We start from the raw sequence: 7,500 nt of genomic DNA, 5'->3' as shown, positions 1-7,500 counted from the left end.
GCAGGGGGGGGTGGTGGTGGTGGTGGTGGACAGGGCTTTGTTGGACAGCCGTCTGAGGGACATTTTCATTGGCGTGTCTTGGGCAATGTCGCATGGCGGAGCCCATCCCTCTCCACGCCAGACCACAGCCGTATTCCTCCTACTTGGTGGCACGCCCTGGTCTCGAACACATAGCCGTTAAGTTCATCTTGGAACCTGTCCGCCTTGGCCGTTAGTCTTCTTCTTGAAGTTACGCCCAGTGATGCAGTGTTAACATCACCCCCTCACATGGTTTGGCACGCCTGCTGAGGCGAGGTCCCGGGGTATGGCGCTTGGAGCCAGCATGTGAGAGTTGGGGGGGTGGAGGAGAACCAGTGCGCCCGTCCTTCTATTAAGAAGCAGCAGCCAAGCTAACAAAGGTACTATCTCTCTCCAGACCCCCCTGGAGAAAGGTGGTTGACAAAGCTTCAAAGGCGCCCCAAAGGATTCGGAATCTGAGGGATCGGTGACGGTGACGGTGACGACGTCTGAGGGAAACGAAGGAGAAAGGGGCTGGTGGTCAGGACAAGACAAGACAAGACAAGACAAGACAAGATGAAGATGAAGATGATGACGAATAGAGAGTGGGGAAACTAGGTGAGTGAATAATGGAGGAATCAATGATGCCGATTTTACCTTACACGGGTGAATTTTTTAGAAGAAGAAGAAGAAGGAGCAGCAGAGGGAGGAGGAGGAAGAGGAGAAGGATAAGGAGAAAATGGAAGATTTGGCAAATCTAATGATGTGGAGGAGAAGGAGGAAAGCAGAGCAGGAGAGCAGGGGACTGGAGGAAGAGAGGATGAAGGGGGTGGGGTGGGGGGCAGTAACTTGGAGGAGGTGGAGAGGATGAAGGATGAAGGGGGTGGGGGGCAGTAACTTGGAGGAGGTGGAGAGGATGAATAGAGTACGGGGAGTAACTTGGAGGAGGTGGAGAGGATGAAGGGGGTGGGAGGGGGGGGGGGGGGGGGGTGAGGGGCAGTAACTTGGAGGAGGTGGAGAGGATGAATAGAGTAGGGGAGTAACTTGGTGGAGGTGGAGAGGATGAATAGAGTTGGGGAGTAACTTGGAGGAGGTGAAGAGGATGAAGGGGGTGAGGGTGGGGGAGGGGGGCGGCAGTAACTTGGAGGAAGTGAAGAGGATGAATAGAGTAGGGGAGTAACTTGGTGGAGGTGGAGAGGATGAATAGAGTTGGGGAGTAATTTGGAGGAGGTGAAGAGGATGAAGGGGGTGAGGGTGGGGGAGGGGGGCGGCAGTAACTTGGAGGAGGTGAAGAGGATGAAGGGGGGTGGGGGGGTGGGGGGCAGTAACTTGGAGGAGGTGGAAAGGATGAATAGAGTAGGGGAGTAACTTGGTGGAGGTGGAGAGGATGAATAGAGTTGGGGAGTAACTTGGTGGAGGTGGAGAGGATGAATAGAGTAGGGGGAGTAACTTGGAGGAGGTGAAGAGGATGAAGTAGAGTTGGGGAGTAACTTGGAGGAGGTGGAGAGGATGAATAGAGTAGGGGAGTAACTTGGAGGAGGTGGAGAGGATGAATAGAGTTGGGGAGTAACTTGGAGGAGGTGGAGAGGATGAATAGAGTTGGGGAGTAAATTGGAGGAGGTGGAGAGGATGAATAGAGTTGGGGAGTAACTTGGAAGAGGTTGAAGAGGATGAAGGGGGTGGGGGGTGGGGTCCAGTAACTTGGAGGAGGTGAAGAGGATGAAGGGGGTGAGGGTGGGGGGGTGGGGGGCAGTAACTTGGAGGAGGTGAAGAGGATAAAGGGGGTGAGGGTGGGGGGGGGGCAGTAACTTGGAGGAGGTGAAGAGGATAAAGGGGGGTGAGGGGGGGGGCAGTAACTTGGAGGAGGTGAAGAGGATAAAGGGGGTGAGGGTGGGGGGGGGGGGCAGTAACTTGGAAGAGGTGAAGAGGATGAAGGGGGTGGGGGTGTGGGGGACAGTAACTTGGAGGAGGTGAAGAGGATGAAGGGGGTGGGGGTGGGGGGTGAGGGGCAGTAACTTGGAGGAGGTGAAGAGGATGAAGGGGGTGGGGGGTGGGGGGCAGTAACTTGGAGGAGGTGAAGAGGATGAAGGGGGTGGGGGGGGTGAGGGGCAGTAACTTGGAGGAGGTGAAGAGGATGAAGGGGGTGGGGGGGTGAGGGGCAGTAACTTGCAGGAGGTGAAGAGGATGAATAGAGTAGGGGAAACTAGGAGAGTGAATGATGGAGGAATCAATGATTTTACCTTACACGGGTGAATTTTTTAGAAGAAGGAGAAGGAGCAGCAGAGGGAGGAGGAGGAAGGGGAGAAGGATAAGGAGAAAATGGAAGATTTGGCAAATCTAATGATGTGGAGGAGAAGGAGGAAAGCAGAGCAGGAGAGCAGGGGACTGGAGGAAGAGAGGATGAAGAGGGTGGGGGGTGAGGGGGGGGCAGTAACTTGGAGGAGGTGGAGAGGATGAAGGGGGGGGGGGTGCTGGGGGGCAGTAACTTGGAGGAGGTGAAGAGGATGAAGGGGGTGAGGGTGGGGGGGGCAGTAACTTGAAGGAGGTGAAGAGGATGAAGGGGGTGAGGGTGGGGGGGGGCAGTAACTTGGAGGAGGTGAAGAGGATGAAGGGGGTGAGGGTGGGGGGGGCAGTAACTTGGAGGAGGTGAAGAGGATGAAGGGGGTGAGGGGTCATGGGCAGTAACTTGGAGGAGGTGAAGAGGATGAAGGGGGTGAGGGTGGGGGGGGGGGGCAGTAACTTGGAGGAGGTGAAGAGGATGAAGGGGGTGAGGGTGGGGGGGGGGGCAGTAACTTGGAGGAGGTGAAGAGGATGAAGGGGGTGGGGGGTGGGGGGTGGGGGGCAGTAACTTGGAGGAGGTGAAGAGGATGAAGGGGGTGAGGGTGGGGGGCAGTAACTTGGAAGAGGTGAAGAGGATGAAGGAGGTGGGGGGTGGGGGGCAGTAACTTGGAGGAGGTGGAGAGGATGAATAGAGTAGGGGAGTAACTTGGAGGAGGTGGAGGCTGCAGCACTAACAGCCAGTGCAATTTTGCCTCCTAGTTTTGAGAGTCATAGTCCTCAGCAAAAAGACTGAGCTGTAAATGACTTCCCACTGCATTGGAGAAACCATTGATCATACAGCTCTCACTTTGCTTTTGGCCCAAATGTAAGCTTGTGTCAATCTGTGATACAAACTGAGCGTGAGGCTCTCTTATATCAGACAGAGTTTACAGGTGAGGGCTTCAGTCACCATTCTACATTTGGACTTCGTCCTCTTGGGATTGCATTAATCGTGTTCTGCTATTGAAATGTAATAATAATAATAATGATAGTATTTACATAGCGCTGAATCTTGTGCAGAGACAAATCTAAGCGCTTTCACACCAGTCATTCACACGCATGTATAACTCTAAAACTGAAGAAACTGAAGACAAGGAAGAGGCAGGGCAAGGAGGCTATCTTGTGAAGAGGTGGGTTTTAAGGCCGGACTTGAAAGAGGTGAGTGCGGAGACCTGACGAAGCGAAAGAGGAAGTTCATTCCAAATACAAGGTCCAGAGACAGAGAAAAAACGGCGTCCCACAGTGGAGTGCTTGAATCTGGGTATGCGTAAACCGAGTGGATCCGAAGCCGATCGTAGAGAGCGAGATGGAGTGTAGAGGTGAAGGCAGCCACAAAGATAGGAAGGGGCAGATTTGTGAATACTTTTATAACATAGAGTGCTGATCTTATACTTTATTCTGTGTGAGACACGAGAGCCAATGGAGATGTTGCAAAATAGGAGTGATGTGCTGAGATCTTTTCTTTCTGAGGACGAGTCGGGCAGTAGAGTTTTGTATGCGCTGAAGGGACTGAATGGATGAAGCAGGAAGACCAGACAATATTCATAAAAAAGACAGTAACTGTCTTTCAAACTATCGCCACACTGATTTCATTTTACCACGGTTCAGCAGTAAAGTGGTTAATGGACAACATTAGTTAAAGGACCTGACACAAGAACTAAAGCTTCTGAAAACAGCTTGATGATGCGAAACCACTGACTCTGTCTTGATTGAAAAGAAATCCTTTGAAAATGAGGGGGCTTTACCCCTCCTGATTTAGCTCTAAGCCATGCGAAGTGAGTTTCAACTTCTGAAGTTTGGAAAAGGACCAGTTTGACTTGATCTTGAGCGTTTAGTTCACGTCGCCCGAAACAGACTTCGATTTAGATCGAATTGGTTTCTAAGTCAAAGTGCCTGTTTTACTTGAGGCTTAGTTAGATCAAAGGTTTCGAAGGACTCAAGAAAACTGGAAAAAAGATGTGGTCAAAATACTGGGCACCCTTTAGTCTGACTGGCTGGTGATTTAAACTGAGCAAACAAACAGGAAATAGATAATTTACATATGCGCGCGCAGGTGGTGGTGAGTTGTGCGACGTGGAATAGGACTTTCTGTCTGTCTGTCTGTCTGTCTTCTTCTTTGTCTGTCGGTCAGTTTGTCTGTCTCTCTCGTCCTCTCACATTAAAAACTCTTTTTTATTTTCTTTTTTTCAAAACTGAGCATTTTATCTGACATTGAAACAGCAGCAACAGCTCCCTCTGTCCCTCTGTCTGTGCCTCTGTCCCTCTGTCAGTATATCTCTCTGCCCCTCTATGTGTCTGCCCCTCTGTCTGTATCTCTCTCTGTCTGTGCCTCTGTCCCTCTGTCTGTATATCTCTTTGCTCCTCTATGTGTCTGCCCCTCTGTCTGTATCTCTCTCTGTCTGTGCCTCTGTCCCTCTGTCAGTATATCTCTCTGCCCCTCTATGTGTCTGCCCCTCTGTATGTATCTCTCTCTGTCTGTGCCTCTCTCCCTCTGTCTGTGCCTATCTCCCTCTGTCTGTGCCTCTCTCCCTCTGTCTATGTGTCTGCCCCTCTGAAACTCTGCACCTCTGTCTGTATATCTCTCTGTCCCTCTGTCTGTGTCTCTGTCTGTCCCCCTGTCTGTACCTCTCTCTGTCTGTGTCTCTGTTCCTCTGTGCATTTGTCTGTATCTCTCTCTGTCCCTCTGTCTGTATCTCTCTCTGTCTGTGTCTCTGTCCCTCTGTCTGTGTCTCTGTCTGTCCCTCTGTTTGTACCTCTCTCTGTGTGTATCTCTGTTTCTGTCTCTCTGTCTGTACCTCTGTCCTTCTTTCTCTGTCTCTGTCCTTCTGTATGTACCTCTCTCTGTCTGTCTCTCTGTCCCTCTGACTGTGTCTCTGTCCTTCTGTCTGTCTCTCTCTGTCTGTACCTCTCTCTGTCTGTACCTCTCTCTGTCCCTCTGACTGTGTCTCTGTCCTTCTGTCTGTACCTCTCTCTGTCTGTACCCCTCTCCCTCTGTCCGTGTCTCTGTCTCTCTGTCTATACCTCTGTCCCTCTGTGTGCGCCTCTGTCCTTCTGTCTGTACCTCTCTCTGTCCCTCTGTCCTTCTGTCTGTACCTCTCTCTGTCCCTCTGTGTGTGCCTCTGTCCTTCTGTCTGTACCTCTCTCTGTCCCTCTGTCTGTATCTCTCTGTCTGTCCCTCTGTCTGTGTCTCTGTCTCTCTGTCTGTGCTTCTGTCCCTCTGTCTGTGCTTCTGTCTCTCTGTCTATACCTCTGTCCCTCTGTGTGTGCCTCTGTCCTTCTGTCTATACCTCTCTCTGTCTGTCCCTCTGTGTGTGCCTCTCTCCTTCTGTCTGTACCTCTCTCTGTCCCTCTGTCCGTGTCTCTGTCTCTCTGCCTGTCCCTCTGTCTGTGTCTCTGTCTCTCTGCCTGTCCCTCTGTCTGTGTCTCTGTCTGTGCTTCTGTCCATCTGTCTGTACCTCTCTCTGTCACTCTGTCTGTCCCTCTGTCTGTGCCTCTGTCTCTCTGTCTATACCTCTGTCCCTCTGTGTGTGCCTCTGTCCTTCTGTCTGTACCTCTCTCTGTCCCTCTGTGTGTGTGCCTCTGTCCTTCTGTCTATACCTCTCTCTGTCTGTCCCTCTGTGTGTGCCTCTCTCCTTCTGTCTGTACCTCTCTCTGTCCCTCTGTCCGTGTCTCTGTCTCTCTGCCTGTCCCTCTGTCTGTGTCTCTGTCTGTGCTTCTGTCCATCTGTCTGTACCTCTCTCTGTCACTCTGTCTGTGTCTCTGTCCCTCTTCCTGATCTACTGTTCGCCTGACTGCCTGTCAATTTTCATGGTTGGTGTCTTCGTGTCCTGGTCTGTTTTCCTTTCTTTCCTTCTTTCTCTTTCCTTTCTTTCTTTCGTTTTTTTTTTCTCCTGGTTTTAACTTTCGTTTATTTTTTGTTCTTTCATTTTTATTATTTATATAATACTTTGTTTGCTTCTTTGTTGGTTTCTTTTTTCATTGCTGCTTCTTTCTTTTCTCTTTGTTTTTATTTTTGTTATGTCTTTCCGTCTTATCTTTCTTTCACTTCGTTTATCTCTTTCTGTATTTATTTATTTTTTCCTTCTTCCTCTTTTTATCTATTAAAAAATCTGTTATTTTATTGTTGATCTTCTCTTCCTCATCGTTCACCCTCTTTCCCTTCCAGCCTGTCCTCTTCGGGGAAGAAAATCGTTGATTTTTGTTTTCTCACATTTTCGCTCCTCGATTTAGTGATTCATATCATCAGTCGTTGATGTGACCTCTTACACTCTTTCCTCATCTTGTCCCTCCCACCCTCCCCTTCCCGCCCCATACGTCTACATCCTCTTTCTCTCTCTGTCTATCTCTGTGTCTCCTTTTTCTCTCCCTCTCTCTCTCCCTCTCCCTTCCACCCATTCTCTTTTTGTCACTCTGTCTCTGTCTCTATCTCTCTCTATCTCTTCTTTCTCTTCTCTCCCTCTCTCTCCCGCCCATTCTCTCTCTGTCTGTCTCTCTGTATCTGTCTCTCTCTCTCTCTTGAGTGCAGTCAAAAACATAACTTATGCGTATGGATTTTCCACTATATCTTTCCTCTCCATTATTGCCTCTCAACTCCCACCCCACCCCTTCTAGATAGATAGATAGATAGATAGATAGATAGATAGATAGATAGATAGATAGAGAGAGAGAGAGAGAGAGAGAGAGAGAGAGAGAGTGAGTGAGAGAGAACAAGACAAAATCTTTATTATCGAGGGTAATAGATAAGCAAGTAACATGCTTTTTTTTTTATCGAGCCCTCGCCCTAAAGAGAGAATAAAGCTGAAGAAGCGAAAATTAGTAACAGGAGTAAAAAAAAAAAAAAAAGAAGAGAGAGAGAGAGAGAGAGAGAGAGAGAGAGAGAGAGAGAGAGAGAGAGAGAGAATGGTGGGAGTGTAGTGATGGAGATGGAGAGACAGATAGAAAGTAGATTTTTATCATGCAGACTAAAAAGAGCTAATCAAACAACACGCACACACACACACAAACACACATACAAACACACACGCACGCACACACACACGCTCGTATGAATGCACACAAGTTTCAAGTTTCAAGTTTTAATTATCCTTTCACTCCTATTGGAGTATGGAGGATTACTGCAAAATAATCTTTTCGTGCCCAGAACAAACATTTCCAAATACACAACAATATCACATAAAAGTCACA

The sequence above is a fragment of the Babylonia areolata genome, chromosome 1 (assembly GCF_041734735.1).
Source record: "Babylonia areolata isolate BAREFJ2019XMU chromosome 1, ASM4173473v1, whole genome shotgun sequence".
Classification (NCBI taxonomy): Eukaryota; Metazoa; Mollusca; class Gastropoda; order Neogastropoda; family Buccinidae; genus Babylonia; species Babylonia areolata.
The sequence above is the reverse complement of the archived record's forward strand: the minus strand, read 5'-3'. Positions refer to the sequence as shown.